The sequence below is a fragment of the Malus domestica genome, chromosome 05 (assembly GCF_042453785.1).
Source record: "Malus domestica chromosome 05, GDT2T_hap1".
NCBI classification, from domain to species: Eukaryota; Viridiplantae; Streptophyta; class Magnoliopsida; order Rosales; family Rosaceae; genus Malus; species Malus domestica.
The window spans coordinates 15,427,991-15,438,649 of record NC_091665.1 but is presented as its reverse complement, the minus strand read 5'-3'; the positions used below and the strand labels follow the sequence as shown (position 1 = coordinate 15,438,649).

At 33.9% G+C, this 10,659-nt stretch overlaps 1 long non-coding RNA gene across 2 annotated transcripts; it reads left to right on the top strand.

Moving 5' to 3' along the window:
- Positions 1-5,495: 5,495 nt before the first annotated feature.
- Positions 5,496-7,686, top strand: LOC139196401 (uncharacterized). Of its 2 annotated transcripts, none has more exons than XR_011581276.1 (2): positions 5,496-5,721; positions 5,804-6,076. It is a non-coding gene; the product is annotated as an uncharacterized lncRNA (long non-coding RNA). The 2 variants fall into 2 exon arrangements; XR_011581275.1 differs by lacking the exon at positions 5,804-6,076 and adding an exon at positions 6,962-7,686 and having other exon boundaries at positions 5,545-5,721.
- Positions 7,687-10,659: the final 2,973 nt, after the last annotated feature.

Here is a 10,659-nt window from a genome sequence, read left to right as displayed (position 1 = left end):
GAGATGGAATAATTAAGTCATAATGATTATGCAATTGCATTACTCATTTCACACCACCGATTGTCCCTAAAATGTATAGTGGAATAATGTAGTTTAGGAAGATCATCTAGAAATGAATTAGAAATATCTTTGCCCACACTTCTTGTTTTTTCAATATTTCTATTGAAATCTTCAACACTACATGCATATGCACAATTTTATAAATACTCACACAATTGATCCTTAAAAAACTTATTACCTGCACACTGCCTCTCCAAATTTTCCCTCAAATATATAATGTAAAAACCATGAGAAGCAATAAGGAAGTACTTTCGAATAGCATCCAAAAGCCCTTGATGTCAGTCTATAATGAACATGATATTCCTTTTTTGATGATTTAAAACCCGAGCCAAATATTCAAAAAACCACATCCAATTGTCTTTCTTTTCTATGTCAACGATACCATAACATACAGGAAAAATCTTTGTATAAAACACAAATAAAATAAAAAATGTATCACAAAACTCATTTTGCAAAAAATGGAAAACTAAATATGAATCGAATAAAAAATAATCATGCATATGTTAATAATATCAAATGAAAAACTGATTATGCACAAAGTAATAAACTAATTGTGTATAAAAAAACTCATTCTGAATAAAGTAACCGATCCTAAATAAAGTAATAAACCCATTCTACAAAAAATAGAGAACTGATTATGCAATAAATACAAAATTGCTAATAATGTTGAAATTCTTAAATGTTCCTCCCCTGCAAACCCCCTACACAACAAGATCACAAACTGATTATACAAAAACCCAAGACATAAAACTGATTCTTCAAACAATATCATAACTCTAAAAACAACATATGAATATGTAATCTATTACATTAATTTTTTTTTTACCATTACTTGCATTTTTAGCACAACAACTAAGAAGGGTATCAATATATTGGCCCTTCAAAAACATTCCATCAAGGAACAACATTGGTCTACACCATCGAAAATGATTCGAACGAACCTTGGCAGCTAACAAAGAGGATTAAACATAATGATCAAACATTTTATTCTCCCTTTGACGAATATGTCCAGTGCAAGTATGAATATTATTTAATTTTTTAATAATGAAACAACCACTAGGTTGTTGCACAATAGCATGAACACACCATTGACACACTCCGATAGTTTCTTTGAGCAAATAGCAGTAACATGCTTCCAATAATTCCTAATGTACTTTAAAACAAACCCAACCTCGATACAATATTGTGTAATTTTTCTACAAAACTCAACTACATCATTTTCATAACTTTGACCCTCGTAAGAAATTAACTATGCCACTCATTTTTTGCATAATAGTGAGGTTCATAAGAGTTTCCCAAGTATTGGTTCTCATCTCCAGTACTTGTCGTTTCACTTGAACCAAAGGACAACGCACAACTATTAGAAACAATAGACATCTCATTCTTATCATGAAAATAAACCTCAACATCTAGATTACAAATCAAATTATTCACCAATAGAAGGGTTTGAATATCTTCATTGCATTCTAATAAACAATTTGCTTCATCACCATATAATGAGAATCTCAATGAAAACCCCCCCAACGATAAACTAGGAAACTATAACTTAATTGCAAACACAAATCCTTAGAACTAGTATGCAAAGTGGCACAACTATTGCACCATTTTCATATACACACTTCAACACCTTAGCGACATACATAATCTACACACAAAAATAAAAGGAACAAAATAATTAAATCATAAACTGATGTTGTATAAACTGATTCTACACATATATTATAATCAAAATGATAATACATAAATTGATTCTCCACACAAATACATTTTCTATATTAAACTAATCATATCATACGTATATCTAATTATGTAAATTGATCCTATTTAAAATGATTTTGCATAAATGCTAATAATATTGAAATTCTTGGTGAATCAAATTCCTAACTGATTTTGCATATAACTGATTCTGATTAAACTGATAATATACGTAAATCAAATTCTATGGAAAAAAAAAAACGGATTCCTTATCCATTATCATTTTAAGAAACTAATGCTAAGTGATTCTGCATTATTTACATGTTCTCTATACTTCAATGTCGAAACTAATGCTAAGTGATTCTGCATTATATACATGTACTCTATACTTCAATGTCAAAACTGAATGCAAATAAAAGGAAGGGTAATTTTGTAACTATTATTTTAATAAAAAAAATGCCCATGATGTCATCCTACACGTGTTCAAAAATTTCTCTCTTGTTGAAATGTTTAAAAAATATTGTCTCAATACACGATAAGTGTGACAACCCGTCCCAAATTTTACAATTTTATAAATTTTAAAAGTGTGAATTGATGAAAATGCCCTGGAGGTGAGGACTCTAACTTCCATTGACCATCGTCTAGAGAAACGTATGACTTATTCTTTTGGCGTATTTGTGCAGGACGCGTTGGTACGAATGCATAGGCGAAAGCCGTTCACGAGTCCAGATTATAACGATATAGTCACGGACATTTGAATTTGGTTATTTATAATTTGGATTATAGATTAATTGAACTACCACCTTATGGGAGAAAAGCCCAATCAGATTTATGTTGAATAAGTGACCAATCAAATTTTGAAAGGGAGAGAAAAAGGACCAATTAGGAGAGGAGAGAGAAGCTGAAATCTTCCCCCTCTCATTTTGTCAACCCGTGCTCACCACCAACCCGATTTCGACCAGGGTTTGCTCATCTTCTATGACAATTTTCGTCGGTTTTTCCGGCGAACCATGTCCAACAAACACCTGGAATCAACTTCCTAGCCTTCCCTCTACCATTTCCACTCAAAATTAAAGGAAATTTAGGTGTAGTTTGGTGAAAAACTCACCATGGGTGTCGTGGGAAACCTTACCGAGATTCATCATTTGTGAAACGATTTCCTTCAATTACCACCACCATTACACTCCCCTTGAGCTATGGAACAAAGCCCAAGCATTGGTTGAGGCCTTGGAACGATTTTGGAGTCGAATTGAAAACACCATTTTCTAGGGTTTCTAGCGGATTTTAACGAAATTGAAGCTCTTCCCGGCCTAATTGGTCATGGTCATAGGCGCCAATCATTCGGGATGCCTCGATGCGCGTGCTAGAGAATTATAGTGTGGACTCCAGGTGAGTGAGTCTTTTCCTTTTATCATAGGTATATAATTGATAGTTCCACAAACGCTTCTAAAGTGAATTATGCATGTTACCTACAATTAATTATTATGAACTACGAATGGCTTGATCCCTATTTAGGGTACGTAGGCAGTCTAACGAGACGTTAGATGTAGCCATACAATAAATGAGACTAAATAACTGAGACAATAGCCTTATTTAGGGAATTGAGTAATGTGAGGGACATTGGTGGAAAATATAAGATTTAACCTTATAATTTGGTGGTTAAATATTGGTCATAAATCAATGTATGATTGAAGTAAGGAAACGTAAGTAATGATAATTAATTAAACTAGTATCTAGTTGGGCTTATCATTGATAATTATTTCCAAAAATAAGTAGTTCGGGAGTAGGGCGTTATGGATTATGCATTTTATGTCATATTATATATATATATATTTAGGAATACTATGTTATAGTTGAATTTTGACTGCATCATGGCATATTCATATGTATATTACCTGCACGTAATCATTGTAAATGATTGGAAGAGCAAAGGTGAACTCAGGACACCCAGGTAAGTTCATGTGAGTTTATGGTATTAGTTAACATGATAGGGTTATGGCATGACTATATTATGTCTTAAGCAACCCCGACACTGTCATGTGGGTTGCTCATGAATCGTACATGTTATGTGGAGATGCATTGAGAGCTCATAAACTTGTACCCCGGTGTTAGTGCTCCCGCTTGTGGCTAGGGCATAGTCCTTCACATGATGTTCACCTCATTCACCTTACGCTCACCTTGGATCCAAGGAAGGTGCACAGTCCTGTCGTACAGACCACTATAGGTGGTTCCGACTCTTAGGTGACCCGTGATTATTCACACAATCTTTACGTGATCGTAGCACTTGAGCGTATTTATTTACAGTCAGTCCTGTCGTACATACCACTTTATGTGGTTCCAACTCGTGTGCAGGTATACTTATTGAGTTATGGATAAGTCGTACAGGTCACTAGAGGTGGCTCCGACTTATAAGTTAGCATATGTGATGAATATGTGATAAGCTAGCGTATGTGATGAATATGTGGTGAGCTAGCATATGTGATGAATACACGATAAGCTAGCATATGTGATGAATATGTGATAAGCTAGCATATGTGATGAATATGTGATGAGCTAGCATATGAGATGAATATTTGATCAGCTAGCATATGTGATGAAATATGTGATGAACTAGTATATGTGATTAGATATGAGTAAGTCGTACAGGTCACCATAGATGAGTCCGACTTGCGTACTAGTATGAGTTATTAATCACATGATTATTTGATATTGCTGATAAGATGCTGTGTTGTGGTATATTTATGATTTTTTTTCTGGAAATTATACAGGTGTTGTAGTGAGGATTATAATGCTTTATATGGTTTCTATTAAAATTTTATTTACAAGGTCACTCACCCTTGTCTTGTCTTCACCCTCCAGGTTTTATTAGCCGAGCTTTCTTATCATCGAAGATTCATGGCGATTCTTAGTATTGGAGATTATTTCAAGGGTACGATTCTTAATTCATCTTCTGTACTTGCTTATGCTCTAACGTCACGTGTGAAGTAGGTTCATTCCCGCTCACTGGTGCACTCTGGTATTTAGGCACTCTTAGGTTTAAATTTATTCACATTGTTCTACATCATCACACTTTATGACTTCGTCACCTTCCAGGTATCAGCCAGCACAGCTCGATTCGGAGTCCTAGTGTACATTCTGGGTTGGAGTGTGTCAATAAGCGCATATTTTTTGATATATTTTACTCCGAAAGTTTCATTTTCTTGTGGTATATTAGACGTAAATAAAAGGAATTACATGGTTTATGCCTTTGTGACTAGATTAATGAGTGAAATATTTATAATATATTTTTGTAATTTCTAGTCAAGTGGATCTGATGGAGTTTAAACTATACAACAACTCATTCATTTCCTCTTCATTTATTTTTAGTGTAGGATTGTGTTGACTTGTCTTATTAGCCAAAAAGAAGATTTGAATAGTCATAAATCTTGCATCTCTCTACCACGTGACTTTCAAGACCTAAAGAGATAGTTTTTTCAATGTGACCGTCACACGAGTGGTATACCATATGTTCCTATATAAATTATGAGTTATGTACATTAAAAGGTTAATAATTTAAAAAGTAAAATTTTTCACCACTTGCATAAAAACAAATGATGTACTATTCGTGTTTCCGTCGTAACTAAAAATTTCTTCTAAAAATAAATCAGCCCCTGTTTTCGTCTATTCCAAAAGAAAGGGAGCTCAGCATCTTTCCGTTTCGCAATTCCTAGAGGGCAGCCGACGTACACTGTTCATCAAAAGAGGGATTTTCACCGAGTAAAAGTCAGAGAGATGAAAAATTATCAAGCTAAAACCCATTCTAGTTTATGGGTTTTCAGATGGAGAATGAATTGGGATAGTTTGAGTGCGAATGAAGAACTCCCAGATTGGTGGATGCCTTCAAAATCAATGGTTGCAGGCTCACGACAGAAGAGGAAATAGCAGAGGCACAAGGGAAGGCGTTTTCAAATGGAGAATTTAATTGAGGTGCGTTAAATGTTACCAGTAGATAATTGAAGAGTTCTTCTGTTTTCTTTTCTTCTAATGTTGTTAATAAATGGGCTTTAAGCCGATGTCGGGTTACGGAGAAGAAAATAAAAACAGAAGAGGAAAAGGACAACTGATCAATATTCTGGAGAAGCAGAGGACATACGGAAGACAGCAGCAGCAGAGAATAAGGATTTTTCAGTGTTTTTCTAAACTCAATTTTCTTCTCATTTTCATTATGAATACAATGACAATTTCATCTATGTTTCGGAACTAATTTTTCTTAGTTAGGGCTACAATGTAGCCATGACTATGAAAGCTTAGATTCTAAAGTGAATTATTTTTAAGTTTTCAATTTTCATTGAGTATCGTTATATGTGCTTATATACTTGGTATTAGTCTTGGTGATTAGCGACCATTTTGATTTTTGCTTGGTAAATTTGATGTAAGTTATGCAGATACCATGTTTTCAACTTGAGTTAGAGTTTCTTGCAAATGGATACCATAAATTACTACTAGTAGATGCCATACTCTAGGATTTGTGTAGTCTTTATATAAATTTTCACTGATCGGAATGAGTTTTATTATGTTAAACTATTTCAAATGCCACGGATGGTTGCATAGTAGAAAATACGTAATAGTCTAGATGCCATAGATATTACATGTGTTAGGGAAGTTTGACTATCAATGAGGTTGAGTACTTGTTTAATAATTCGTTGCACGAAATCAGTTGGATTGGTTATGGTGAGTTAGACGCTCTAGTGTTTTAATTGACTCAATTTTAATTTTGCTTTCTTGGTTGCTACTTTCTGCGTTGTGCTCAAACTCTCTTAATTTTATTTTTTTTACTATTAGTTTCAATTCTCAAATCCATCTTTCATCAATCTTTATTAAATTTTACTAATGTTGCAATTGGATTTAAGTTAGTTGATAAGAATTAAATCATTTTTTGAGTGACAATATTAAGTGCTTGGTTTCTATATTATTGAACGATTCGTACACTTGCGAGCATAAAGTTTGGACCTAAGTTGGACTGATTTCGGTTAGTTTAATTTTCGCAACAATACATAAGTATTAAAAGTATACTCTAGGTGTAATTTTTCCTAATTATTATATATAATAAAACTTTTATTCATTTTTACCCATACGTTTCAACAAAATTATTTATAGCTTGTTTTTATGGTTATTAAAATAATAGAAAACATTTTTTAATCTTCTTTTAATTTCTAACAATGAGCAGCTTTGGGAGTCTTCTGTGGAATGAAGGGTAGTACTGGGATAATCAGACTCAAGTGAGATCATAATTGGAAAAAGAAATGCATTCTGATTTGGCACGTGTTCTGGAATTCAAATGCCTCCCAGGGAGTCCAATTCCTAAATGAGGAGTTGGCCACATACATTTGGATTTCCCAAAGTTAGGTAAACAAGACGTTGCGTGCTCACTTTCGCGGAGAGGACAGACAAGTGGAACTTATGCAGGAGTGCGTGTTTGTTCTGTGGAGAATCTGGAAGAGTCGAAATGCAATGGTTTTCAAAGGTACATGAATTAATCCAATGGAAGGGGCTAATTTGGTGCGGTACCAACTCCTAGAATTTGGAGCATGCCATATTACCAGGCACCAGGCTGACCCTAGCGTGAACGGATGGTGCTGTTTTTGCTGGGCAGCAGGTACGGTGGAGGAGGCCCAACTATGGTGTAGTAACGGTTAATGACGGTGCCTGGTGTGGGAAGTCGTTACAGGGAGGATACGGCTGGGTTATGAGGGACTTCGCAGGGTTGTTGCAACTGGCGGGTGGCGAGAGGTGAGGTTCTTGTTTCCAAAGCGGAAAGGAAATGTTGAGCATGTTACCTCATATAGATGTGATTTCCGTTAAGATGCTCTTGGTCCAGAATTCCTTTTTAATATTTTTGTTAAAGATGTAAACGTGTCATTCAGAATTTAATAAAATTTATCCTTTTTAATATTTCATAAGTTAATTCCGATTACGGACAGGTAAACACAGTAAATTCTTACACTTCCACCAAGAAATTAAACACTTCCTTCCAATCTCTAACATTTTTAGTGTGCTCACCAATCATGGTATTCCAATGCATTCACCATGTCCCTGTTCACCTTCTTCTCGTCACCTAGTTGCTCAAAGGACTTCTGGGCCACCTCCTCAATCATCCTGCCCAGTTCCAGTGGGACCCCATTATTCACTACTTGGAAAACCCTCATTTTTTTGAGAGATTTTTCAACGTGACCGGTACACTGAATGGTACATCACGTGTCACTATACAAATTGTAGGATATTTGTGTTAAAAAGTTAATAACTTAAAAAATAAATTTTCTCCCCACTTATATAAAAATATGTGCTGTATCACTCGTGTTCCAGTCACAATGAAAAATTTCTCTAGTTTTTGCATGCATGGCCTATTTCTAACACCAGTTTTACATGGACCGAGATGCCCGGTTGTCGATAAACTTTTTTTATGTAAGTTCTACTCCTCGTTAGGTTGTTTAGAACTAAGACAATCTCTAAAGGAGATGTCAATATGTCAAATAGGATTAAAATACATTCAGGTGTTCTCCAAATATGATGTGACAGTTGAGTCATTTGACTCCTTACTTTCTAACCGTCTTTTTTGATAGCAAACAAAGAAGAAATCAAATATTTTTAATTTAATTTTTTAATTCAGGTCAATTGTGGATTTCATCAGTAAGTGATGAGTTTGTGGGGTTGGGACTTGGCCTCCGGTATATGGCTTGGATAAAGGTGGATCAACCTCTCCCATAGGTAAAGTTGAGACTCAAAGACAGATGGATGGTGAAGTTTAGTGAAATTTTGATGGGACAAAGTGATGGTGGATTTTTCTTGGGATGACTTTGTTTTAGTACAATGAATGTAGAAGGTTGTTGGAGAGGGAAATCATGTATTGGTAAATGAAGACAATATTGGTAGCTAAATAGGAGTAGATTGTTTGGAAGGTAATATCAACCAACTAGTATTACAATCTAGTAACATCACTTTTTATTTATAAGTGAGATAGTTCATGGTCAACTCACATACATCACGATGACATATTATTTTTGTGTTGAGACTTTACAAAAAAATAAAAAATTAATAGCCTAATTGGACATATTTTTAAGTATTGACCCTAAAACTCCATTTTTAGGACCTTTTTAATGTAGCTGTCTCATTTTTAAGACTCTTAGACTAAACATCTGTTTCTTTTAAGAATTTGATTGAACATTTTTCTACAATTTTGGTGCCATGTGTATTTTAATTAGTCCATTCATTGTACCTAAATTACTAGGCCTGCCATAAGGTTTCCAGTTTTTTTACGCCAAAAAAAAAAACGAGTTCCTACATTCTTGTTAACTGATATCTAAGAGTTTAAATCCAAGAAAAAGACTAACGGCTCAAGATAAAAAGGTTTGAGGATATTAATCATGTTAATTTCCTCTAGTAAAGTTTTTTTTTCCCAGCAGCACATTCTTCCCATCGTTGAATGTACCGGAAGTTTTAGACACCGTACCATGGTCGACATTACTATTGAAGTTCCAGGTATTGCTTCTTCAATTCAGATTATTAGCTAGTTGCATTGATTTTGATTGTCTTTTGAAGTCGAGTAATAAGATAGTAGGTTTTAATTTTTACTGTAGATTCACATTCTCAATCAAAAAAAAATTTCGTACCACCGTTGAAGTTCTAAGGAATTTTTTTAATTTGTTTTCATGTATATGTTTGTTTGTTTGTTTTTTTTTTTTTTTCACATCGGTATGTTTGTTCTTGTTCATTACTTTGTTTAAATTTTGTTTTATTTGAATTAAATGATTAGATTATAGTTGAAATGGAAGGATTGGTACGTATTGATTCACTTTGTTAGTATTTAATATGGTAACAATTGGTAAGTAGGTTGATCGGGCAGAGAAAACTAACATTTATCTATATGTGCAGATTAGATTGTGATGTATGGCTTTTGACATACATATTTTTGAAAGATTATCTTAGCAGCTGCACTTTTGTGGATGAACAATACAATGAACTTGCAAGTGATGAGCATTTTGTTCTAAGAGTTGATAACTTTATATAAAAGTACTTGAAGTCTGAAAGTTTGAAATGTACCAATTAATTGGTATGTTCATTAATGTTATTTTGACACATAATAATTATTTGGTTCATGAAATAGTATTAATTTAGAATGTACCAGAAGCTTGGCACGTTAAATTTTTATTTTTTTGGTAAGTATCTAACTAATGAAACGTTATGTAATGTGAGGTTCAAACGTACCAATCATTTGGTATGTCCGTCAACATTATTTTGACGTGTAATGATTATTTGGTGTATGGAAATATTATTAATTGGCACGTACGTACTGGAGTCTTGTCCTGTGACCTTCGACTCTAGTCATTGAATCAATATAATGAAGTTTCTGATAAATTTGGTCATTGTAAAATAGAAAATTTTATTTGAACCCACATAACCTCTTTCTACATCTAATTTAAATTATAAATGAAAATGAAATTTTTTACCTTATTGCATAATTATCATCAAGTACAAGATAAAATTAACATTAAAACTAAAATTTATCAATAAACTCACCCCTAATAATCAAACCCTATCACCATTTTTACAAAAACACTATCAATACTGACAGTAAACATAGACAAAAACACTAAAAAGAACCTTCAAATGGTGGTCCATAAGGGATCTGAATTATTGAGCAAGTCGAAGGCCGAGTTGATCGATTTCACGAGCTACATAATATAGTGGGAGATCAAAGGATAAGTTGAAGAGAGAGTTCTTAGTGAATGTTGTAGAGAAATGGATGCAACATTTTTGGATCATGGCTATGTGGTCTCGAGGAGAAGCAATTCGATCCGGCCTCTTGAGCTTCAAATTGTGGAGAAGGGTACTTTCAAGAAAATTTTGGAACAGTTCAAGTGAAAAACT